Source organism: Mus musculus, chromosome 7, assembly GCF_000001635.26.
Source record: "Mus musculus strain C57BL/6J chromosome 7, GRCm38.p6 C57BL/6J".
NCBI classification, from domain to species: Eukaryota; Metazoa; Chordata; class Mammalia; order Rodentia; family Muridae; genus Mus; species Mus musculus.
The window spans coordinates 59,347,767-59,373,389 of NC_000073.6; the positions used below are offsets into that span (position 1 = coordinate 59,347,767).

General features: G+C 43.9%; 1 long non-coding RNA gene and 13 other non-coding genes across 14 annotated transcripts in view; all 14 read right to left on the reverse strand.

Moving 5' to 3' along the window:
• Nucleotides 1-25,623, reverse strand: part of Snhg14 (small nucleolar RNA host gene 14) — a 1,177,441-nt gene that overhangs the window by 75,030 nt on the left and 1,076,788 nt on the right. Inside the window, exons 143-159 of the long non-coding RNA NR_146211.1 lie at nucleotides 22,481-22,603; nucleotides 22,055-22,100; nucleotides 20,611-20,728; nucleotides 20,185-20,230; nucleotides 18,741-18,858; nucleotides 12,707-12,752; nucleotides 11,265-11,387; nucleotides 10,837-10,882; nucleotides 9,396-9,518; nucleotides 8,969-9,014; nucleotides 7,527-7,649; nucleotides 7,096-7,145; nucleotides 5,233-5,278; nucleotides 3,784-3,906; nucleotides 3,357-3,402; nucleotides 1,911-2,033; nucleotides 1,498-1,543 (exon numbers count right to left, since the gene is read on the reverse strand). This is a non-coding gene — a long non-coding RNA (small nucleolar RNA host gene 14). The remainder of the gene's footprint in view (nucleotides 1-1,497; nucleotides 1,544-1,910; nucleotides 2,034-3,356; nucleotides 3,403-3,783; nucleotides 3,907-5,232; nucleotides 5,279-7,095; nucleotides 7,146-7,526; nucleotides 7,650-8,968; nucleotides 9,015-9,395; nucleotides 9,519-10,836; nucleotides 10,883-11,264; nucleotides 11,388-12,706; nucleotides 12,753-18,740; nucleotides 18,859-20,184; nucleotides 20,231-20,610; nucleotides 20,729-22,054; nucleotides 22,101-22,480; nucleotides 22,604-25,623) is intronic.
• Gm24306 lies at nucleotides 1,770-1,848 on the reverse strand. Its single transcript, XR_003947049.1, has one exon. It is a non-coding gene; the product is annotated as a small nucleolar RNA SNORD115 (small nucleolar RNA).
• Nucleotides 3,643-3,721, reverse strand: Gm25934. The gene has a single exon (XR_003947042.1). It is a non-coding gene; the product is annotated as a small nucleolar RNA SNORD115 (small nucleolar RNA).
• Gm25156 lies at nucleotides 5,517-5,595 on the reverse strand. The gene has a single exon (XR_003947050.1). It is a non-coding gene; the product is annotated as a small nucleolar RNA SNORD115 (small nucleolar RNA).
• Nucleotides 7,386-7,464, reverse strand: Gm26488. The gene has a single exon (XR_003947040.1). It is a non-coding gene; the product is annotated as a small nucleolar RNA SNORD115 (small nucleolar RNA).
• Gm24220 lies at nucleotides 9,255-9,333 on the reverse strand. Its single transcript, XR_003947041.1, has one exon. It is a non-coding gene; the product is annotated as a small nucleolar RNA SNORD115 (small nucleolar RNA).
• Nucleotides 11,124-11,202, reverse strand: Gm24653. The gene has a single exon (XR_003947065.1). It is a non-coding gene; the product is annotated as a small nucleolar RNA SNORD115 (small nucleolar RNA).
• Gm24969 lies at nucleotides 12,994-13,072 on the reverse strand. Its single transcript, XR_003947048.1, has one exon. It is a non-coding gene; the product is annotated as a small nucleolar RNA SNORD115 (small nucleolar RNA).
• Gm24417 lies at nucleotides 14,862-14,940 on the reverse strand. The gene has a single exon (XR_003947066.1). It is a non-coding gene; the product is annotated as a small nucleolar RNA SNORD115 (small nucleolar RNA).
• Gm25121 lies at nucleotides 16,730-16,808 on the reverse strand. The gene has a single exon (XR_003947032.1). It is a non-coding gene; the product is annotated as a small nucleolar RNA SNORD115 (small nucleolar RNA).
• Nucleotides 18,600-18,678, reverse strand: Gm24657. Its single transcript, XR_003946978.1, has one exon. It is a non-coding gene; the product is annotated as a small nucleolar RNA SNORD115 (small nucleolar RNA).
• Gm26230 (predicted gene, 26230) lies at nucleotides 20,470-20,548 on the reverse strand. Its single transcript, NR_165412.1, has one exon. It is a non-coding gene; the product is annotated as a predicted gene, 26230 (small nuclear RNA).
• Nucleotides 22,340-22,418, reverse strand: Gm23922. The gene has a single exon (XR_003946979.1). It is a non-coding gene; the product is annotated as a small nucleolar RNA SNORD115 (small nucleolar RNA).
• Gm25314 lies at nucleotides 24,209-24,287 on the reverse strand. The gene has a single exon (XR_003946997.1). It is a non-coding gene; the product is annotated as a small nucleolar RNA SNORD115 (small nucleolar RNA).

Consider the following 25,623-nt stretch of genomic DNA (forward strand, 5'->3'; position numbering starts at 1 on the left):
GACAGGATACAGTTAGCTGTACTTGGATATCAGCTAACCTAATCCAACCACTTTCCTTCCTTTTTAAAACTGCCTCAGAGTAGGAATGATCATATGGAACGTAAGAGGGATGCAGGGACGAAATGTCTTCCAGGGAAGCAAGGGCTCCCTTTCTTGATACTTGGAAGAATGTCTTCCCTAAGGAGGAAAGGGAAAGAAGTCAAGGCACCTGTTGTCCCTTCTTAAATAAAGGTCAGAGGGTAGAGACATTTTTCTGGAGCTCTAATGGCACAACTTCATTGTGCAGAAACTGTCCTGTGGTTGCCTCTTGTATTACTACCAGCCCAGCACACAAAAGTCTTCCCGGCTACCATAGAGAAATATCTGTGGAAGCCCAAAGGAACCCTGGCATTCCAATAATGATTTACTTCTTCCTCTTGAAGCACCAGCCACATCACATGTGACCTTAGCCCAACGATTTTTTGGGATCAACACTCAAGTTGTGCTGCCGAAGTTCTATAGATAGGACAAAAAAATAATTAAATAAAACAACTACAGATAGGTATTTCGAGGATGATTAAAGTATCTGTGGGTTCTGGCTCAAGGTGTAAATGTGTCATCAGAACTCTATAAGGTCTAGGTTGCACAACACCACTCAATGTGAAAGGTGATTCCTGAAAATCTCCCGAGAATCCTGGGCCCAGGCCACAGAAACAATGTCTATACATAAATCCATTTGTTTCAAGGTGTTATGAGTTGCACTGCTGTAAAACAGGAGGGTAAGCACAGTTGCTGGACTTAAGTCAGGCCTTGGTATTATGAATGAAAGTGGAATTAGGTTCTTTAAAAACCTGGCCTTACCCTGTATCAACCTAATGTGTAGAGCTTTTTTTCCTCAGTGATTCTCCAGTGAGGTTCAGTAAGTGCCCTAAATGATACCATGAAGGAAATTTGGAATGTGGTGGCCACCAAGGTAAAAACGAATATCTCACCCAATCCACATGGGTAAATTGTCTCTGGGGTGAGATCTTTGGAATATCTGCTAGAGGGATTGCCCTTTGTGAACCCATCCTGGGGAGGACAGCCTTTTTGGATATCATAGATTCCTTCTTTTTCCCTAAGAAAGGCTCTGTCACTTGGGCCTCCCTGTCAAGGGAAAGGAAGTGTCCCATAAGTCCCTGGAGGCCAGTGTTGACCTCCTGTAGCTATTTGCCATGGAAATGTAAGCATCAAAGTATGAGATCTCAACATTAAGAAATGAAATCCTCCTCTCTCCATGAGAAGTATGTCAAAATTATGAAAAAACAATTATCGGTAGTTGAACACATTCCTTAAAACTTTACAAACCAGGGGATCTACATGGGAGAACATAGCCTAAATCGAGCTCCTTTGGTACCATTGCATACCATTTTGTTATCCCCAAATTCCAAAAAAACAGACTGGCTGAGAATTGAAAGCCAAACCATGAAGGGGGAGGTCACCTGGATGTGGAGGCTTTACCATGTTCTGACCACTTACCTGATTATCTGTGTTTCTCTGCCTTCCAAGGTGGCATGTGAGATGACTGCAAAACACCAAAAAAGACATTGTCATGAGCAAGGGGCGATCCTTGCAGAAATGCCCATGGTTCCATTGTGGGACTAGGTGCTTGTTGGCATGCAGTGTTTGCAAACCAATGTGCACCCTAGATGTCCACATTTCCTCTCATGGGAAACAGGGCAAGGGCATCTGAGGACTTCAAGAGCCCCCCAAGGAGTCAATGGACCTCTTTTGACCCTGTCACCCTGGTTGGGACTCAGCGTAATCCTATTGAGCATAAATTTTATGTCATCACATTTCTTCATGACATTGGGTTGTCATCATTGACCCAGTCCTAGACAGAATTCGGCTACCTCTACTTGGATATCACCTAACCTAATCCAACCACTTACCTTCCTTTCCAAAACTGGCTCAGAGTATGAATGGTCACACGGAACTGGGGAGAAATTGCTCTGACGAAATGTCTTCCAGGGAAGCAAGGGCTCCCTTTCTTGATACTTGGAAGAATGTCTTCCCTAAGGAGGAAAGGGAAAGAAGTCAAGGCGCTTGTTGTCCCTTCTTTAAATAAAGGTCAGAGGAGAGAGACATTTTTCTGGAGCTCTACTGGAACAACTTCATTGTGCAGAAACTGTCCTGGGGTTACCTCTTGTATTACTACCAGCCCAGCACACACAAGTCTTCCTGGCTACCATAGAGAAACATCAGTGGACACACAAAGGAACCCTGGATTCCAATAAAGATTTACTGCTTCCTCTTGAAGCAACAGCCACATCACATGTGACCTTAGCCTCACAATTTTGTAGAGATCAACAATCAAGTTGAGCTGACCTAGTTCTATGGATAGGACAAAAAAAATAATTAAATAAAACAACTACAGATAGGTATTTCGAGGGTGATTAAAGTATCTGTGGGTTCTTGCTCAAAGTGTAAATGTGTCATCAAACCTCTGTAAGGTCTATGTTGTACGACCCCACTCAACGTGAAAGGTGATTCCTGAAAATCTCCTGAGAATCCTGGGCCCAGGCCACAGAACCAATGTCATTACATGGATCCATTTGTGTAAAGGAGTTATGGGTTGCCCTGCTGTAAAACGTGAGGGTAACCACTGTTGTTGGACTCAAGTCAGGCCTTGGTGTTATGAATCAAAGTGGAATTAGGTTCTTTAAACACCTGGACTTACCCTGTATCAACCTAATGTGTAGAGGTTTTTTTCCTCAGAGATTCTGCAGTGAGGTTCAGTAAGTGCCCTAAATGACACTATGAAGGAAATTTGGAATGTGGTGGGCACCAAGGTAAAAATGAATATCTCACCCTATCCACATGGGTAAATTGGCTCTGGGGTGAGATCTTTGGAATATCTGCTAGAGGGGTTGCCCTTTTTGAACCCATCCTGGGGAGGACAGCCTCTTTGGATATCATAGAATCCTTCTTTTTCCCTAAGAAAGGTTCTGTCACTTGGGCCTTAGTGTGAAGGGAAAGGAAGTGTCCAATAAGGCCCTGGAGGCCTGTGTTGACCTCCTGTAGCTATTTGCCATGGAAATGTAAGCATCAAAGTATGAGATCCCAACATTCAAAAAATGTCATCCTCCTCTCTCCATGAGAAGTAGGTCAAAATTATGAAAAAACAATTATCGGGAGTTGATCACATTCCTTAAAACTTTACAAACCAGAGGATCTACATGGGATAACATAGCCTAAATCGAGCTCCTTTGGTACCGTTGCATACCATTTTGGTATCCCCAAATTCCAAAAGGACAGACTGGCTGAGAATTGAAAGCCAAACCATGAAGGGGGAGGTCACCTGGATGTGGAGGCTTTACCATGTTCTGACCACTTACCTGATTATCTGTGTTTCTCTGCCTTCCAAGGTGGCATGTGAGATGACTGCAAAACACCAGAAAAGACATTGTCATGAGCAAGGGGCGATCCTTGCAGAAATGCCCAAGGTTCCATTGTGGGACTAGGTGCATGTTGCCATGCAGTGTTTGCAAACCAATGTGCACCATAGATGTCCACATTTCCTCTCATGGGAAACAGGGCAAGGGCATCTGAGGACTTCAGGGAAGTCACACAAGAGCCACCCCATGGAGTCAATGGTCCTCATGTGACCCTGTGACCATGGATGGGCCTCAGCGTAATCCTATTGAGCATAAATTTTATGTCATCACATTTCTTCATGACATCAGTTTGTCATCATTGACCCAGTCCTAGACAGATTTCGGCTACCTCTACTTGGATATCACCTAACCTAATCCAACCACTTACCTTCCTTTCCAAAACTGGCTCCGAGTAGGAAAGTTCACACGGAATTGGGGAGGGATTGCTCTGACGAAATGTCTTCCAGGGAAGCAAGGGCTCCCTTTCTTGATACTTGGAAGAATGTCTTCCCTAAGGAGGAAAGGGAAAGAAGTCAAGGCGCTTGTTGTCCCTTCTTTAAATAAAGGTCAGAGGAGAGAGACATTTTTCAGGAGCTCTACTGGCACAACTTCATTGTGCAGAAACTGTCCTGGGTTTCCTCTTGTATTACTACCAGCCCAGCAAACACAAGTCTTCCTGGCTACCTTAGAGAAACATCAGTGGACACACAAAGGAACCCTGGTATTCCAATAAAATTTTACTGCTTCCTCTCAAAGCAACAGCCACATCACATGTGACCTTAGCCTCACAATTTTTAGGGATCAACACAAAGTTGAATTCACCAAGTTCTATGGATAGAACAAAAAAAAAAAAATAATTAAATAAAACAACTACAGATAGGTATTTCGAGGGTGATTAAAGTATCTGTGGGTTCTGGCTCAAGGTGTAAATGTGTCATCAGACCTTTGTAAGGTCTATGTTGTACAACCCCACTCAACGTGAAAGGTGATTCCTGAAAATTTCCTGAGAATCCTGGGCCCAGGCCACAGAACCAATGTCTATACATGGATCCATTTGTGTCAAGTTTTTATGGGTTGCCCTGCTGTAAAACATGAGGGTAACCACTGTTGCTGGACTCAAGTCAGGCCTTGGTGTTATGAATCAAAGTGGAATTAGGTCCTTTAAACACCTGGCCTTACCCTGTATAAACCTAATGTGTAGAGCTTTTTTTCCTCAGTGATTCTGCAGTGAGGTTCAGTAAGTGCCCTGAATGATACCATGAAGGAAATTTGGAATGTGGTGGCCACCAAGGTAAAAACGAATATCTCACCCTATCCACATGGGTAAATTGTCTCTGGGGTGAAATCTTTCGAATATCTGCTAGAGGGATTGTACTTTGTGAACCTATCCTGGGAAGGACAGTCTTTTTGGATATTATAGATCCTTCTTTTTCCCTAAGAAAGGCTCTGTCACTTGGGCCTCCCCTGTCAAGGGAAAGGAAAAGTCCCATAAAGCCCTGGGGGCCTGTGTTGTCCTCCTGTAGCTATTTGCCATGGAATTGTAAGCATCAAAGTATGAGATCCCAACATTCAAAAAATGTCATCCTCCTCTCTCCATGAGAAGTAGGTCAAAATTATGAAAAAACAATTATCGGGAGTTGAACACATTCCTTAAAACTTTACATACCAGGGGATCTACATTGGAGAACATAGCCTAAATCGAGCTCCTTTGGTACCGTTGCATACCATTTTGGTATCCCCAAAACCCAAAAGGTCAGACTGGCTGAGAATTGAAAGCCAAATCATGAAGGGGGAGGTCACCTGGATGTGGAGGCTTTACCATGTTCTGACCACTTACCTGATTATCTGTGTTTCTCTGCCTTCCTAGGTGGCATGTGAGATGACTGCAAAAAACCAGAAAAGACATTGTCATGAGCAAGGGGCGATCCTTGCAGAAATGCTCAAGGTTCCATTGTGGGATAGGTGCTTGTTGGCATGCAGTGTTTGCCAACGAATGTGCACCATAGATGTCCACATTTCCTCTCATGGGAAACAGGGCAAGGGCATCTGAGGACTTCAGGGAAGTCACCCAAGAGCCCCCCAAGGAGTCAAGGGACCTCTTGTGACCCTGTTGCCCTGGTTGGACCTCAGCGTAATCCTATTGAGCATGAATTTTATGTCATCACATTTCTTCATGACATTTGGTTGTCATCATTGGCCCAGTTCTAGGCAGAATTCGGGAACCTCTACTTGGATATCACCTAACCTAATCCAACCACTTACCTTCCTTTCCAAAACTGGCTCAGAGTAGGAATGGTCACATGGAACTGGAGAGGGATTGCTGGGACGAAATGTCTTCCCAGGAAGCAAGGGCTCCCTTTCTTGATACTTGGAAGAATGTCTTCCCTAAGGAGAAAAGGGAAAGAAGTCAAGGCGCTTGTAGTCCCTTTTTTAAATAAAGTTCAGAGGGGAGAGTCATTTTTCTGGAGCTCTACTGGCACAAGTTCATTGTGCAGAAACTGTCCTGGGGTTACCTCTTGTACTACTACCAGCCCAGCACACACAAGTCTTCCTGGCTACCATAGAGAAACATCAGTGGACACACAAAGGAACCCTGGCATTCCAATAAAGATTACTGCTTCCTCTCTAAGCAACAGCCACATCACATGAGACCTTAGCCTCACAATTTTGTAGGTATCAACACTCAAGTTGAGCTGCCCAATTTCTATGGATAGGACGAAAAAAAATAATTAAATAAAACAACTACAGATAGGTATTTCGAGGGTGATTAAAGAAACTGTGTGTTTTTGCTCAAAGTGCAATTGTGGCATCAGACCTCTGTAAGGTCTATGTTGTAAGACCCCACTCAACGTGAAAGGTGATTCCTGAAAATCTCCTGAGAATCCTGGGCCAGACGACAGAACCAATGTCCATAAATGGATCCATTTGTGTCAAGGAGTTATGGGTTGCCCTGCTGTAAAACGTCAGTGTAACCACTGTTGCTGGACTCAAGTCAGGCCTTGGTGTTATGAATGAAAGTGGAATTAGGTTCTTTAAACACCTGGCCTTACCCTGTATCAACCTAATGTGTAGAGATATTTTTCCTCAGTGATTCTGCAGTGAGGTTCAGTAAGTGCCCAAATGATACCATGAAGGAAATTTGGAATGTGGTGGGCACCAAGTTAAAAATGAATATCTCACCCTATCCAAATGGATAAATTGTCTCTGGGGTGAGATCTTTGGAATATCTGCTAGAGGGATTGCCCTTTTTGAACCCATCCTGGGGAGGACAGCCTCTTTGGATATCATAGAATCCTTCTTTTTCCCTAAGAAAGGCTCTGTCACTTGGGCCTTACAGTCAAGAGAGAGGAAGTGTCCAATAAGTCCCTGGAGGCCTGTGTTGACCTCCTGTAGCTATTTGCCATGGAAATGTAAGCATCAAAGTATGAGATCTAAACATTAAAAAATGTCATCCTCCTCTCTCCATGAGAAGTAGGTCAAAATTATGAAAAAACAATTATCGGGAGCTTAACACATTCCTTAAATCTTTACAAACTAGGGGATCTACATGGGAGAACATATCCTAAATCGAGCTCCTTTTGTACTGTTGCGTAAATTTGTTATCCCCAAATTCCAAAAGGAAAGCCTGGCTGAGAATTGAAAGCCAAACCAAAGAGTGTGAGGTCACCTGGATGTGGAGGCTTTACCATGTTCTGACCACTTACCTGATTATCTGTATTTCTCTGCGTTCCAAGGTGGCATGTGAGATGACTGCAAAACACCAGAAAAGGCATTGTCATGGCCAAGGGGCGACATTTGCAGAAATGCCCAAGGTTCCATTGTGGGACTAGGTGTTTGTTGGCATGCAGTGTTTGCCAACCAATGTGCACCCTAGATGTCCACATTTCCTCTCATGGGAAACAGGGAAAGGGCATCTGAGGACTTCAGGGAAGTCATCCAAGAGCCCCCCCAAGGAGTCAACTGACCTCTTTTGACCCTGTCGCACTGGTTGGGCCTCAGCGTAATCCTATTGAGCATGAATTTTATGTCATCAACTTTCTTCATGACATTGGGTTGTCACCATTGACCCAGACCTAGACAGAATTCGGCTCATTCTACTTGGATATCACCTAACCTAATCCAACTACTTACCTTCCTTTCAAAAACTGGTTCAGAGTAGGAATGGTCACATGGAACTGGTGAGGAATTGCTGGGATGTAATGTCTTCCAGGGAAGCAAGGGCTCCCTTTCTTGATACTTGGAAGAATGTCTTCCCTAAGGAGGAAATGGAAAGAAGTCAAGGCGCTTGTTGTCACTTCTTTAAGTAAAGGTCAGAGGGGAGAGTCATTTTTCTGGAGCTCTACTGGTTCAACTTCATTGTGCAGAAACTGTCCTGGGGGTACCTATTGTATTACTACCAGCCCAGCACACACAAGTCTTCCTGGCTACCATAGAGAAACATCAGTGGACACACAAAGGAACCCTGGCATTCCAATAAAGATTACTGCTTCCTCTCTAAGCAACAGCCACATCACATGAGACCTTAGCCTCACAATTTTGTAGGTATCAACACTCAAGTTGAGCTGCCCAATTTCTATGGATAGGACGAAAAAAAATAATTAAATAAAACAACTACAGATAGGTATTTCGAGGGTGATTAAAGAAACTGTGTGTTTTTGCTCAAAGTGCAATTGTGGCATCAGACCTCTGTAAGGTCTATGTTGTAAGACCCCACTCAACGTGAAAGGTGATTCCTGAAAATCTCCTGAGAATCCTGGGCCAGACGACAGAACCAATGTCCATAAATGGATCCATTTGTGTCAAGGAGTTATGGGTTGCCCTGCTGTAAAACGTCAGTGTAACCACTGTTGCTGGACTCAAGTCAGGCCTTGGTGTTATGAATGAAAGTGGAATTAGGTTCTTTAAACACCTGGCCTTACCCTGTATCAACCTAATGTGTAGAGATATTTTTCCTCAGTGATTCTGCAGTGAGGTTCAGTAAGTGCCCAAATGATACCATGAAGGAAATTTGGAATGTGGTGGGCACCAAGTTAAAAATGAATATCTCACCCTATCCACATGGATAAATTGTCTCTGGGGTGAGATCTTTGGAATATCTGCTAGAGGGATTGCCCTTTTTGAACCCATCCTGGGGAGGACAGCCTCTTTGGATATCATAGAATCCTTCTTTTTCCCTAAGAAAGGCTCTGTCACTTGGGCCTTACAGTCAAGAGAGAGGAAGTGTCCAATAAGTCCCTGGAGGCCTGTGTTGACCTCCTGTAGCTATTTGCCATGGAAATGTAAGCATCAAAGTATGAGATCTAAACATTAAAAAATGTCATCCTCCTCTCTCCATGAGAAGTAGGTCAAAATTATGAAAAAACAATTATCGGGAGCTTAACACATTCCTTAAATCTTTACAAACTAGGGGATCTACATGGGAGAACATATCCTAAATCGAGCTCCTTTTGTACTGTTGCGTAAATTTGTTATCCCCAAATTCCAAAAGGAAAGCCTGGCTGAGAATTGAAAGCCAAACCAAAGAGTGTGAGGTCACCTGGATGTGGAGGCTTTATCATGTTCTGACCACTTACCTGATTATCTGTATTTCTCTGCGTTCCAAGGTGGCATGTGAGATGACTGCAAAACACCAGAAAAGGCATTGTCATGGCCAAGGGGCGACCTTTGCAGAAATGCCCAAGGTTCCATTGTGGGACTAGGTGTTTGTTGGCATGCAGTGTTTGCCAACCAATGTGCACCCTAGATGTCCACATTTCCTCTCATGGGAAACAGGGAAAGGGCATCTGAGGACTTCAGGGAAGTCATCCAAGAGCCCCCCCAAGGAGTCAACTGACCTCTTTTGACCCTGTCGCACTGGTTGGGCCTCAGCGTAATCCTATTGAGCATGAATTTTATGTCATCAACTTTCTTCATGACATTGGGTTGTCACCATTGACCCAGACCTAGACAGAATTCGTCTACTTCTACTTGGATATCACCTAACCTAATCCAACTACTTACCTTCCTTTCAAAAACTGGTTCAGAGTAGGAATGGTCACATGGAACTGGAGAGGAATTGCTGGGATGTAATGTCTTCCAGGGAAGCAAGGGCTCCCTTTCTTGATACTTGGAAGAATGTCTTCCCTAAGGAGGAAATGGAAAGAAGTCAAGGCGCTTGTTGTCACTTCTTTAAGTAAAGGTCAGAAGGGAGAGCCATTTTTCTGGAGCTCTACTGGCACAACTTCATTGTGCAGAAACTGTCCTGGGGGTACCTCTTGTATTACTACCAGCCCAGCACACACAAGTCTTCCTGGCTACGATAGAGAAACATCAGTGGACACACAAAGGAACCCTGGCATTCCAATAAAGATTACTGCTTCCTCTCTAAGCAACAGCCACATCACATGAGACCTTAGCCTCACAATTTTGTAGGTATCAACACTCAAGTTGAACTGCCCAATTTCTATGGATAGGACGAAAAAAAATAATTAAATAAAACAACTACAGATAGGTATTTCGAGGGTGATTAAAGTAACTGTGTGTTTTTGCTCAAAGTGCAATTGTGGCATCAGACCTCTGTAAGGTCTATGTTGTAAGACCCCACTCAACGTGAAAGGTGATTCCTGAAAATCTCCTGAGAATCCTGGGCCAGACGACAGAACCAATGTCCATAAATGGATCCATTTGTGTCAAGAAGTTATGGGTTGCCCTGCTGTAAAACGTCAGGGTAACCACTGTTGCTGGACTCTAGTCAGGCCTTGGTGTTATGAATGAAAGTGGAAATAGGTTCTTTAAACACCTGGCCTTACCCTGTATCAACCTAATGTGTAGAGATATTTTTCCTCAGTGATTCTGCAGTGAGGTTCAGTAAGTGCCCAAATGATACCATGAAGGAAATTTTAAATGTGGTGGGCACCAAGTTAAAAATGAATATCTCAACCTATACACATGGATAAATTGTCTCTGGGGTGAGATCTTTGGAATATCTGCTAGAGGGATTGCCCTTTTTGAACCCATCCTGGGGAGTACAGCCTCTTTGGATATCATAGAATCCTTCTTTTTCCCTAAGAAAGGTTCTGTCACTTGGGCCTTACAGTCAAGAGAGAGGAAGTGTCCAATAAGTCCCTGGAGGCCTGTGTTGACCTCCTGTAGCTATTTGCCATGGAAATGTAAGCATCAAAGTATGAGATCTAAACATTAAAAAATTTCATCCTCCTCTCCATGAGAAGTAGGTCAAAATTATGAAAAAACAATTATCAGGAGTTGATCACATTCCTTAAAACTTTACAAACCAGAGGATCTACATGGGATAACATAGCCTAAATGAGCTCCTTTGGTACCGTTGTATACCATTTTGTTATCCCCAAATTCCAAAAGGACAGACTGGCTGAGAATTGAAAGCCAAACCATGAAGGGGGAGGTCACCTGGATGTGGAGGCTTTACCATGTTCTGACCACTTACCTGATTATCTGTGTTTCTCTGACTTCCAAGGTGGCATGTGAGATGACTGCAAAACACCAGAAAAGACATTGTCACGAGCAAGGGGCGATCCTTGCAGAAATGCCCATGTTTCCATTGTGGGACTAGGTGCTTGTTGCCATGCAGTGTTTGCAAACCAATGTGCACCATAGAAGTCCACATTTCCTCTCATGGGAAACAGGGCAAGGGCATCTGAGGACTTCAGGGAAGTCACCCAAGAGCCCCTCCCTAGGAGTCAATGGTCCTTTTGTGACCCTGTCACCCTGGTTGGGCCTCAGCGTAATCCTATTGAGCATAAATTTTATGTCATCACATTTCTTCATGACATTGGTTTGTCATCATTGATCCAGTCCTAGACAGAATTGGGCTACCTCTACTTGGATATCACCTAACCTAATCCAACCACTTACCTTCCTTTCCAAAACTGGCTCAGAGTAGGAAAGTTCACATGGAACTGGGGAGGGATTGCTCTGACGAAATGTCTTCCAGGGAAGCAAGTGCTCCCTTTCTTGATACTTGGAAGAATGTCTTCCCTAAGGAGGAAAGGGAAAGAAGTCAAGGCGCTTGTTGTCCCTTCTTTAAATAAAGGTCAGAGGAGAGAGACATTTTTCTGGAGCTCTACTGGCACAACTTCATTGTGCAGAAACTGTCCTGGGGTTTCCTCTTGTATTACAACCAGCCCAGCAAACACAAGTCTTCCTGGCTACCATAGAGAAACATCAGAGGACACACAAAGGAACCCTGGTATTCTAATAAAGTTTTACTGCTTCCTCTCGAAGCAACAGCCACATCACATGTGACCTTAGCCTCACAATTTTTAGGTATCAACCCTCAAGTTGAGCTGCCCAAGTTCTATGGATAGGACAAAAATAATTGAATAAAACAACTACAGTTAGGTATTTCGAGGGTGATTAAAGTAACTGTGTGTTTTTGCTCAAAGTGCAAATGTGGCATCAGACCTCTGTCAGGTCTATGTTGTACGACCAGACTCAACCTGAAAGGTGATTCCTGAAAATCTCCCAAGAATCCTGGGCCCAGGCCACAGAACCCATGTCTATACATGGATCCATTTGTGTCAAGGTGTTATGGGTTGCCCTGCTGTAAAATGTGAGGGTAACCACTTTTGCTGGACTCAAGTCAGGCCTTGGTGTTATGAATCAAAGTGGAATTAGGTTCTTTAAACACCTGGCCTTACCCTGTATCAACCTAATGTGTAGAGCTTTTTTTCCTCAGTGATTCTGCAGTGAGGTTCAGTAAGTGCCCTAAAGGATACCATGAATTAAATTTGGAATGTGGTGGGCACCAAGGTAAAAATGAATATCTCACCCTATCCACATGGGTAAATTGTCTCTTGGGTGAGATCTTTGGAATATCTGCTAGAGGGATTGCCCTTTGTGAACCCATCCTGGGGAGGACAGCCTTTTTGGATATCATAGAATCCTTCTTTTTCCCTAAGAAAGGCTCTGTCACTTGGGCCTCCCCTGTCACGGGAAAGGAAAAGTCCCATAAGGCCCTGGAGGCCTGTGTTGTCCTCCTGTAGCTTTTTCCAATGGAATTGTAAGCATCAAAGTATGAGATCCCAACATTCAAGAAATGTCATCCTCCTCTCTCCATGAGAAGTAGGTCAAAATTATGAAAAAACAATTATCGGGAGCTGAACACATTCCTTAAAACTTTACAAACTAGGGGATCTACATGGGAGAACATATCCTAAATCGAGCTCCTTTTGTACTGTTTCATAAATTTGTTATCCCCAAATTCTAAAAGGACAGCCTGGCTGAGAATTGAAAGCCAAAACATGAAGGGGGAGGTCACCTGGATGTGGAGGCTTTACCATGTTCTGACCACTTACCTGATTATCTGTATTTCTCTGCCTTCCAAGGTGGCATGTGAGATGACTGCAAAACACCAGAAAAGGCATTGTCATGGCCAAGGGACGACCTTTGCAGAAATGCCCAAGGTTCCATTGTGGGACTAGGTGTTTGTTGGCATGCAGTGTTTGCCAACGAAAGTGCACCCTAGATGTCCACATTTCCTCTCATGGGAAACAGGGAAAGGGCATCTGAGGACTTCAGGGAAGTCACCCAAGAGCCCCCCCCAAGGAGTCAACTGACCTCTTTTGACCCTGTCGCACTGGTTGGGCCTCAGCATAATCCTATTGAGCATGAATTTTATGTCATCAACTTTCTTCATGACATTGGGTTGTCACCATTGACCCAGACCTAGACAGAATTCGGCTACTTCTACTTGGATATCACCTAACCTAATCCAACTACTTACCTTCCTTTCAAAAACTGGTTCAGAGTAGGAATGGTCACATGGAACTGGAGAGGAATTGCTGGGACGTAATATCTTCCAGGGAAGCAAGGGCTCCCTTTCTTGATACTTGGAAGAATGTCTTCCCTAAGGAGGAAATGGAAAGAAGTCAAGGCGCTTGTTGTCCCTTCTTTAAGTAAAGGTCAGAGGGGAGAGTCATTTTTCTGGAGCTCTACTGGCACAACTTCATTGTGCAGAAACTGTCCTGGGGGTACCTCTTGTATTACTACCAGCCCAGCACACACAAGTCTTCCTGGCTACGATAGAGAAACATCAGTGGACACACAAAGGAACCCTGGATTCCAATAAAGATTACTGCTTCCTCTCTAAGCAACAGCCACATCACATGAGACCTTAGCCTCACAATTTTGTAGGTATCAATACTCAAGTTGAACTGCCCAATTTCTATGGATAGGACGAAGAAAAATAATTAAATAAAACAACTACAGATAGGTATTTCGAGGGTGATTAAAGTAACTGTGTGTTTTTGCTCAAAGTGCAATTGTGGCATCAGACCTCTGTAAGGTCTATGTTGTAAGACCCCACTCAACGTGAAAGGTTATTCCTGAAAATCTCCTGAGAATCCTGGGCCAGACGACAGAACCAATGTCCATAAATGGATCCATTTGTGTCAAGAAGTTATGGGTTGCCCTGCTGTAAAACGTCAGGGTAACCACTGTTGCTGGACTCTAGTCAGGCCTTGGTGTTATGAATGAAAGTGGAAATAGGTTCTTTAAACACCTGGCCTTACCCTGTATCAACCTAATGTGTAGAGATATTTTTCCTCAGTGATTCTGTAGTGAGGTTCAGTAAGTGCCCAAATGATACCATGAAGGAAATTTGGAATGTGGTGGGCACCAAGTTAAAAATGAATATCTCAACCTACCCACATGGATAAATTGTCTCTGGGGTGAGATCTTTGGAATATCTGCTAGAGGGATTGCCCTTTTTGAACCCATCCTGGGGAGGACAGCCTCTTTGGATATCATAGAATCCTTCTTTTTCCCTAAGAAAGGTTCTGTCACTTGGGCCTTACAGTCAAGAGAGAGGAAGTGTCCAATAAGTCCCTGGAGGCCTGTGTTGACCTCCTGTAGCTATTTGCCATGGAAATGTAAGCATCAAAGTATGAGATCTAAACATTAAAAAATTTCATCCTCCTCTCCATGAGAAGTAGGTCAAAATTATGAAAAAACAATTATCAGGAGTTGATCACATTCCTTAAAACTTTACAAACCAGAGGATCTACATGGGATAACATAGCCTAAATGAGCTCCTTTGGTACCATTGCATACCATTTTGTTATCCCCAAATTCCAAAAGGACAGACTGGCTGAGAATTGAAAGCCAAACCATGAAGGGGGAGGTCACCTGGATGTGGAGGCTTTACCATGTTCTGACCACTTACCTGATTATCTGTGTTTCTCTGACTTCCAAGGTGGCATGTGAGATGACTGCAAAACACCAGAAAAGACATTGTCACGAGCAAGGGGCGATCCTTGCAGAAATGCCCATGTTTCCATTGTGGGACTAGGTGCTTGTTGCCATGCAGTGTTTGCAAACCAATGTGCACCATAGATGTCCACATTTCCTCTCATGGGAAACAGGGCAAGGGCATCTGAGGACTTCAGGGAAGTCACCCAAGAGCCCCTCCCTAGGAGTCAATGGTCCTTTTGTGACCCTGTCACCCTGGTTGGGCCTCAGCGTAATCCTATTGAGCATAAATTTTATGTCATCACATTTCTTCATGACATTGGTTTGTCATCATTGATCCAGTCCTAGACAGAATTCAGCTACCTCTACTTGGATATCACCTAACCTAATCCAACCACTTACCTTCCTTTCCAAAACTGGCTCAGAGTAGGAAAGTTCACACGGAACTGGGGAGGGATTGCTCTGACGAAATGTCTTCCAGGGAAGCAAGGGCTCCCTTTCTTGATACTTGGAAGAATGTCTTCCCTAAGGAGGAAAGGGAAAGAAGTCAAGGCGCTTGTTGTCCCTTCTTTAAATAAAGGTCAGAGGAGAGAGACATTTTTCTGGAGCTCTACTGGCACAACTTCATTGTGCAGAAACTGTCCTGGGGTTTCCTCTTGTATTACTACCAGCCCAGCAAACACAAGTCTTCCTGACTACCATAGAGAAACATCAGAGGACACACAAAGGAACCCTGGTATTCTAATAAAGTTTTACTGCTTCCTCTCAAAGCAACAGCCACATCACATGTGACCTTAGCCTCACAATTTTTAGGTATCAACCCTCAAGTTGAGCTGCCCAAGTTCTATGGATAGGACAAAAATAATTGAATAAAACAACTACAGTTAGGTATTTCGAGGGTGATTAACGTAACTGTGTTTTTGCTCAAAGTGCAAATGTGGCATCAGACCTCTGTCAGGTCTATGTTGGACGACCAGACTCAACCTGAAAGGTGATTCCTGAAAATCTCCTGAGAATCCTGGGCCCAGGCCACAGAACCAATGTCATTACATGGATCCATTTGTGTAAAGGAGTTATGGGTTGCCCTGCTGTAAAACGTGAGGGTAACCACTGTTGTTGGACTCAAGTCAGGCCTTGATGTTATGAATCAAAGTGGAATTAGGTTCTTTAAACACCTGGCCTTACCCTGTATCAACCTAATGTGTAGAGCTTTTTTTCCTCAGTGATTCTGCAGTGAGGTTCAGTAAGTGCCCTAAATGATACCATGAAGGAAATTTGGAATGTGGTGGGCACCAAGGTAAAAATGAATATCTCACCCTATCCACATGGGTAAATTGTCTCTTGGGTGAGATCTTTGGAATATCTGCTAGAGGGATTGCCCTTTGTGAACCCATCCTGGGGAGGACAGCCTTTTTGGATATCATAGAGTCCTTCTTTTTCTCTAAGAAAGGCTCTGTCACTTGGGCCTCCCCTGTCACGGGAAAGGAAAAGTCCCATAAAGCCCTGGGGGCCTGTGTTGTCCTCCTGTAGCTATTTGCCATGGAATTATAAGCATCAAAGTATGAGATCCCAACATTCAAGAAATGTCATCCTCCTCTCTCCATGAGAAGAAGGTCAAAATTATGAAAAAACAATTATCGGGAGTTGAACACATTCCTTAAAACTTTACATACCAGGGGATCTACTTGGGAGAACATAGCCTAAATCGAGCTCCTTTGGTAGCATTGCATACCATTTTGTTATCCCCAAATTCTAAAAGGACAGACTGACTGAGAATTGAAAGCCAAAACATGAAGGGGTAGGTCACCTGGATGTGGAGGCTTTACCATGTTCTGACCACTTACCTGATTATCTGTGTTTCTCTGCTTTCCAAGGTGGCATGTGAGATGACTGCAAAACACCAGAAAAGACATTGTCATGAGCAAGGGACGATCCTTACAGAAATGCCCATGGTTCCATTGTGGGACTAGGTGCTTGTTGGCATGCAGTGTTTGCCAACCAATGTGTACCCTAGATGTCCACATTTCCTCTCATGGGAAACAGGGCAAGGGCATCTGAGGACTTCAGGGAAGTCACCCAAGAGCCCCCAAAGGAGTCAACGGACCTCTTGTGACCCTGTTGCCCTGGTTGGGCCTCAGCGTAATCCTATTGAGCATGAATTTTATGTCATCACCATTCTTCATGACATTGTGTTGTCATCATTGACCCAGTCCTAGACAGAATTCAGCTACCTCTACTTGGATATCACCTAACCTAATCCAACCACTTACCTTCCTTTCCAAAACTGGCTCAGAGTAGGAATGGTCACATGGAAATGGAGAGGGATTGCTGGGACGAAATGTCCTCCAGGGAAGCTAGGGCTCCCTTTCTTGATACTTGGAAGAATGTCTTCCCAAAGGAGGAAAGGGAATGAAGTCAAGGCGCTTGTTGTCCCTTCTTTAAATAAAGGTCAGAGGAGAGAGACATTTTTCTGGAGCTCTACTGGCACAAATTCATTGTGCAGAAACTGTCCAGGGGTTACCTCTTGTATTACTACCAGCCCAGCACACAAAAGTCTTCCTGGCTACCATAGAGAATCATCAGTGGACACACAAAGGAACCCTGGATTCCAATAAAGATTTACTGCTTCCTCTCGAAGCAACAGCCACATTACATGTGACCTTAGCCTCACAATTTTGTAGGTATCAACATTCAAGTTGAGTTGCCCAAGTTCTATGGATAGGACAAAACATAATTGAATAAGACAACTAGAGTTAGGTATTTCCAGGGTGATTAAAGTAACTGTGTGTTTTTGCTCAAAGTGCAAATGTGGCATCAGACCTCTGTCAGGTCTATGTTGGACGACCAGACTCAACCTGAAAGGTGATTCCTGAAAATATCCCGAGAATCCTGGGCCCAGGCCACAGAACCCATGTTTATACATGGATGCATTTGTGTCAAGGTGTTATTGGTTGCCCTGAGGTAAAACGTGAGGGTAACCACTGTTGCTGGACTCAAGTCAGGACTTGGTGTTATGAATCAAAGTGGAATTAGGTCCTTTAAACACCTGGCCTTACCCTGTATCAACCTAATGTGTAGAGCTTTTTTTCCTCAGTGATTCTGCAGTGAGGTTCAGTAAGTGCCCTAAATGATACATGAAGGAAATTTTAAATGTGGTGGGCACCAAGGTAAAAATGAATATCTCACCCTATCCACATGGCTAAATTGTCTCTTGGGTGAGATCTTTGGAATATCTGCTAGAGGGATTGCCTTTTGTGAACCCATCCTGGGGAGGACAGCCTTTTTGGATATTATAGAATCCTTCTTTTTCCCTAAGAAAGTCTCTGTCACTTGGGCCTCCCCTGTCACGGGAAAGGAAGAGTCCCATAAAGCCCTGGGGGCCTGTGTTGACCTCCTGTAGCTATTTGCCATGGAATTGTAAGCATCAAAGTATGAGATCCCAATATTCAAAAAATGTCATCCTCCTCTCTCCATGAGAAGAAGGTCAAAATTATGAAAAAACAATTATCGGGAGTTGAACACATTCCTTAAAACTTTACATACCAGGGGATCTACATGGGAGAACATAGCCTAAATCGAGCTCCTTTGGTAGCATTACATACCATTTTGTTATCCCCAAATTCTAAAAGGGCAGACTGACTGAGAATTGAAAGCCAAAACATGAAGGGGGAGGTCACCTGGATGTGGAGGCTTTACCATGTTCTGACCACTTACCTGATTATCTGTGTTTCTCTGCCTTCCAATGTGGCATGTGAGATGACTGCAAAACACCAGAAAAGACATTGTCATGAGCAAGGGATGATCCTTACAGAAATGCCCATGGTTCCATTGTGGGACTAGGTGCTTGTTGGCATGCAGTGTTTGCCAACCAATGTGTACCCTAGATGTCCACATTTCCTCTCATGGGAAACAGGGCAAGGACATCTGAGGACTTCAGAGATGTCACCTAAGAGCCCCCCAAAGAGTCAACGGACCTCTTGTGACCCTGTCGCCCTGGTTGGGCCTCAGCGTAATCCTATTGAGCATGAATTTTATGTCATCACCTTTCTTCATGACATTGTGTTGTCATCATTGACCCAGTCCAAGACAGAATTCGGCTACCTCTACTTGGATATCACCTAACCTAATCCAACCACTTACCTTCCTTTCCAAAACTGGCTCAGAGTAGGAATGGTCACATGGAAATGGAGAGGGATCGCTGGGACGAAATGTCCTCCAGGGAAGCTAGGGCTCCCTTTCTTGATACTTGGAAGAATGTCTTCCCAAAGGAGGAAAGGGAATGAAGTCAAGGCGCTTGTTGTCCCTTCTTTAAATAAAGGTCAGAGGAGAGAGACATTTTTCTGGAGCTCTACTGGCACAAATTCATTGTGCAGAAACTGTCCAGGGGTTACCTCTTGTATTACTACCAGCCCAGCACACAAAAGTCTTCCTGGCTACCATAGAGAATCATCAGTGGACACACAAAGGAACCCTGGATTCCAATAAAGATTTACTGCTTCCTCTCGAAGCAACAGCCACATTACATGTGACCTTAGCCTCACAATTTTGTAGGTATCAACATTCAAGTTGAGTTGCCCAAGTTCTATGGATAGGACAAAACATAATTGAATAAGACAACTAGAGTTAGGTATTTCCAGGGTGATTAAAGTAACTGTGTGTTTTTGCTCAAAGTGCAAATGTGGCATCAGACCTCTGTCAGGTATATGTTGGACGACCAGACTCAACCTGAAAGGTGATTCCTGAAAATATCCCGAGAATCCTGGGCCCAGGCCACAGAACCCATGTTTATACATGGATGCATTTGTGTCAAGGTGTTATTGGTTGCCCTGAGGTAAAACGTGAGGGTAACCACTGTTGCTGGACTCAAGTCAGGACTTGGTGTTATGAATCAAAGTGGAATTAGGTCCTTTAAACACCTGGCCTTACCCTGTATCAACCTAATGTGTAGAGCTTTTTTTCCTCAGTGATTCTGCAGTGAGGTTCAGTAAGTGCCCTAAATGATACATGAAGGAAATTTTAAATGTGGTGGGCACCAAGGTAAAAATGAATATCTCACCCTATCCACATGGCTAAATTGTCTCTTGGGTGAGATCTTTGGAATATCTGCTAGAGGGATTGCCTTTTGTGAACCCATCCTGGGGAGGACAGCCTTTTTGGATATCATAGAATCCTTCTTTTTCCCTAAGAAAGTCTCTGTCACTTGGGCCTCCCCTGTCACGGGAAAGGAAGAGTCCCATAAAGCCCTGGGGGCCTGTGTTGACCTCCTGTAGCTATTTGCCATGGAATTGTAAGCATCAAAGTATGAGATCCCAATATTCAAAAAATGTCATCCTCCTCTCTCCATGAGAAGAAGGTCAAAATTATGAAAAAACAATTATCGGGAGTTGAACACATTCCTTAAAACTTTACATACCAGGGGATCTACATGGGAGAACATAGCCTAAATCGAGCTCCTTTGGTAGCATTGCATACCATTTTGTTATCCCCAAATTCTAAAAGGACAGACTGACTGAGAATTGAAAGCCAAAACATGAAGGGGGAGGTCACCTGGATGTGGAGGCTTTACCATGTTCTGACCACTTACCTGATTATCTGTGTTTCTCTGCCTTCCAAGGTGGCATGTGAGATGACTGCAAAACACCAGAAAAGACATTGTCATGAGCAAGGGATGATCCTTACAGAAATGCCCATGGTTCCATTGTGGGACTAGGTGCTTGTTGGCATGCAGTGTTTGCCAACCAATGTGTACCCTAGATGTCCACATTTCCTCTCATGGGAAACAGGGCAAGGACATCTGAGGACTTCAGGGATGTCACCTAAGAGCCCCCCAAAGAGTCAACGGACCTCTTGTGACCCTGTCGCCCTGGTTGGGCCTCAGCGTAATCCTATTGAGCATGACTTTTATGTCATCACCTTTCTTCATGACATTGTGTTGTCATCATTGACCCAGTCCAAGACAGAATTCGGCTACCTCTACTTGGATATCACCTAACCTAATCCAACCACTTACCTTCCTTTCCAAAACTGGCTCAGAGTAGGAATGGTCACATGGAAATGGAGAGGGATCGCTGGGACGAAATGTCCTCCAGGGAAGCTAGGGCTCCCTTTCTTGATACTTGGAAGAATGTCTTCCCAAAGGAGGAAAGGGAATGAAGTCAAGGCGCTTGTTGTCCCTTCTTTAAATAAAGGTCAGAGGAGAGAGACATTTTTCTGGAGGTCTACTGGCACAAATTCATTGTGCAGAAACTGTCCAGGGGTTACCTCTTGTATTACTACCAGCCCAGCACACAAAAGTCTTCCTGGCTACCATAGAGAATCATCAGTGGACACACAAAGGAACCCTGGATTCCAATAAAGATTTACTGCTTCCTCTCGAAGCAACAGCCACATTACATGTGACCTTAGCCTCACAATTTTGTAGGTATCAACATTCAAGTTGAGTTGCCCAAGTTCTATGGATAGGACAAAACATAATTGAATAAGACAACTAGAGTTAGGTATTTCCAGGGTGATTAAAGTAACTGTGTGTTTTTGCTCAAAGTGCAAATGTGGCATCAGACCTCTGTCAGGTATATGTTGGACGACCAGACTCAACCTGAAAGGTGATTCCTGAAAATATCCCGAGAATCCTGGGCCCAGGCCACAGAACCCATGTTTATACATGGATGCATTTGTGTCAAGGTGTTATTGGTTGCCCTGAGGTAAAACGTGAGGGTAACCACTGTTGCTGGACTCAAGTCAGGACTTGGTGTTATGAATCAAAGTGGAATTAGGTCCTTTAAACACCTGGCCTTACCCTGTATCAACCTAATGTGTAGAGCTTTTTTTCCTCAGTGATTCTGCAGTGAGGTTCAGTAAGTGCCCTAAATGATACATGAAGGAAATTTTAAATGTGGTGGGCACCAAGGTAAAAATGAATATCTCACCCTATCCACATGGCTAAATTGTCTCTTGGGTGAGATCTTTGGAATATCTGCTAGAGGGATTGCCTTTTGTGAACCCATCCTGGGGAGGACAGCCTTTTTGGATATCATAGAATCCTTCTTTTTCCCTAAGAAAGTCTCTGTCACTTGGGCCTCCCCTGTCACGGGAAAGGAAGAGTCCCATAAAGCCCTGGGGGCCTGTGTTGACCTCCTGTAGCTATTTGCCATGGAATTGTAAGCATCAAAGTATGAGATCCCAATATTCAAAAAATGTCATCCTCCTCTCTCCATGAGAAGAAGGTCAAAATTATGAAAAAACAATTATCGGGAGTTGAACACATTCCTTAAAACTTTACATACCAGGGGATCTATATGGGAGAACATAGCCTAAATCGAGCTCCTTTGGTAGCATTGCATACCATTTTGTTATCCCCAAATTCTAAAAGGACAGACTGACTGAGAATTGAAAGCCAAAACATGAAGGGGGAGGTCACCTGGATGTGGAGGCTTTACCATGTTCTGACCACTTACCTGATTATCTGTGTTTCTCTGCCTTCCAAGGTGGCATGTGAGATGACTGCAAAACACCAGAAAAGACATTGTCATGAGCAAGGGATGATCCTTACAGAAATGCCCATGGTTCCATTGTGGGACTAGGTGCTTGTTGGCATGCAGTGTTTGCCAACCAATGTGTACCCTAGATGTCCACATTTCCTCTCATGGGAAACAGGGCAAGGACATCTGAGGACTTCAGGGATGTCACCTAAGAGCCCCCCAAAGAGTCAACGGACCTCTTGTGACCCTGTCGCACTGGTTGGGCCTCAGCGTAATCCTATTGAGCATGAATTTTATGTCATCACCTTTCTTCATGACATTGTGTTGTCATCATTGACCCAGTCCAAGACAGAATTCGGCTACCTCTACTTGGATATCACCTAACCTAATCCAACCACTTACCTTCCTTTCCAAAACTGGCTCAGAGTAGGAATGGTCACATGGAAATGGAGAGGGATCGCTGGGACGAAATGTCCTCCAGGGAAGCAAGGGCTCCCTTTCTTGATACTTGGAAGAATGTCTTCCCTAAGGAGGAAAGGGAAAGAAGTCAAGACGCTTGTTGTCCCTTCTTTAAATAAAGGTCAGAGGAGAGAGACATTTTTCTGGAGCTCTACTGGCACAACTTCCTTGTGCAGAAACTGTCCTGGGGTTACCTCTTGTATTACTACCAGCCTATCACACACAAGTCTTCCTGGCTACCATAGAGAAACATCAGTGGACACACAAAGGAACCCTGGATTCCAATAAAGATTTAATGCTTCCTCTCGAAACAACAGCCACATCACATGTGACCTTAGCCTCACAATTTTGTAGGTATCAATACTGAAGTTGAGCTGCCCAAGTTCTATGGATAGGACAAAAAATAACTGAATAAAACAACTACAGTTAGGTATTTCGAGGGTGATTAAAGTAACTGTGTGTTTTCGCTCAAAGTGCAAATGTGGCATCAGACCTCTGTCAGGTATATGTTGTACGACCGACTCAAGCTGAAAGGTGATTCCTGAAAATCTCCCGAGAATCCTGGGCCCAGGCCACAGAACCCATGTCTATACATGGATCCATTTGTGTCAAGGTGTTATGGGTTGCCCTGCTGTAAAACGTGAGGGTAACCCCTGTTGCTGGACTCAAGTCAGGACTTGGTGTTATGAATCAAAGTGGAATTAGGTTCTTTAAACACCTGTCCTTACCCTGTATCAACCTAATGTGTAGAGCTTTTTTTCCTCAGTGATTCTACAGTGAGGTTCAATAGGTGCCCTAAATGATACATGAAGGAAATTTTAAATGGAGTGTGCACCAAGGTAAAAATGAATATCTCACCCTATCCACATGGGTAAATTGTCTCTGGGGTGAGATCTTTGGAATATCTGCTAGAGGGATTGCCCTTTATGAACCCATCCTGGGGAGGACAGCCTTTTTGGATATCATAGAATCCTTCTTTTTCCCTAAGAAAGGCTCTGTCACTTGGACCTCCCCTGTCACAGGAAAGGAAGAGTCCCATAAAGCCCTGGGGGCCTGTGTTGTCCTCCTGTAGCTATTTGCCATGGAATTGTAAGCATCAAAGTATGAGATCCCAACATTCAAGAAATGTCATCCTCATCTCTCCATGAGAAGAAGGTCAAAATTATGAAAAAACAATTATCGGGAGTTGAACACATTCCTTAAAACTTTACATACCAGGGGATCTACATGGGAGAACATAGCCTAAATCGAGCTCCTTTGGTAGCATTGCATACCATTTTTTTATCCCCAAATTCTAAAAGGACAGACTGACTGAGAATTGAAAGCCAAAACATGAAGGGTTAGGTCACCTGGATGAGGAGGCTTTACCATATTCTGACCACTTACCTGATTATCTGTGTTTCTCTGCCTTCCAAGGTGGCATGTGAGATGACTGCAAAACACCAGAAAAGACATTGTCATGAGCAAGGGACCATCCTTACAGAAATGCCCATGGTTCCATTGTGGGACTAGGTGCTTGTTGGCATGCAGTGTTTGCCAACCAATGTGTACCCTAGATGTCCACATTTCCTCTCATGGGAAACAGGGCAAGGGCATCTGAGGACTTCAGGGAAGTCACCCAAGAGCCCCCAAAGGAGTCAACTGACCTCTTGTGACCCTGTCGCCCTGGTTGGGCCTCAGCGTAATCCTATTGAACATGAATTTTATGTCATCACCTTTCTTCATGACATTGTGTTGTCATCATTGACCCAGTCCTAGACAGAATTCAGCTACCTCTACTTGGATATCACCTAACCTAATCCAACCACTTACCTTTCTTTCCAAAACTGGCTCAGAGTAGGAATGGTCACATGGAAATGGAGAGGGATTGCTGGGACGAAATGTCCTCCAGGGAAGCAAGGGCTCCCTTTCTTGATATTTGGAAGAATGTCTTCCCTATGGAGGAAAGGGAAAGAAGTCAAGGCGCTTGTTGTCCCTTCTTTAAATAAAGGTCAGAGGAGAGAGACATTTTTCTGGAGCTCTACTGGCACAACTTCCTTGTGCAGTAACTGTCCTGGTTTTACCTCTTGTATTACTACCAGCCTATCACACACAAGTCTTCCTGGCTACCATAGAGAAACATCAGTGGACACACAAAGGAACCCTGGATTCCAATAAAGATTTACTGCTTCCTCTCGAAGCAACAGCCACATCACATGTGACCTTAGCCTCACAATTTTGTAGGTATCAACACTCAAGTTGAGCTGCCCAAGTTCTCTGGATAGGAAAAAAAATAATTGAATAAAACAACTACAGTTAGGTATTTCGAGGGTGATTAAAGTAACTGTGTGTTTTTGCTCAAAGTGCAAATATGGCATCAGACCTCTGTCAGGTCTATGTTGTACGACCAGAGTCAAGCTGAAAGGTGATTCCTGAAAATCTCCTGAGAATCCTGGGCCCAGGCCACAGAACACATGTCTATACATGGATCCATTTGTGTCAAGGTGTTATGGGTTGCCCTTTTGTAAAACGTGAGGGTAACCACTGTTGCTGGACTCAAGTCAGGCCTTGGTGTTATGAATCAAAGTGGAATTAGGTTCTTTAAACACCTGGCCTTACCCTGTATCAACCTAATGTGTAGAGATTTTTTTCCTCAGTGATTCTACAGTGAGGCTCAGTAAGTGCCCTAAATGATACATGAAGGAAATTTTAAATGGAGTGTGCACCAAGGTAAAAATGAATATCTCACCCTATCCACATGGGTAAATTGTCTCTGGGGTGAGATCTTTGGAATATCTGCTAGAGGGATTGCCCTTTGTGAACCCATCCTGGGGAGGACAGCCTTTTTGGATATCATAGAATCCTTCTTTTTCCCTAAGAAAGGCTCTGTCACTTGGGCCTCCCCTGTCACGGGAAAGGAAGAGTCCCATAAAGCCCTGGGGGCCTGTGTTGTCCTCCTGTAGCTATTTGGCATGGAATTGTAAGCATCAAAGTATGAGATCCCAACATTCAAAAAATGTCATCCTCCTCTCTCCATAAGAAGTAGGTCAAAATTATGAAAAAACAATTATCTGGAGTTGAACACATTCCTTAAAACTTTACATACC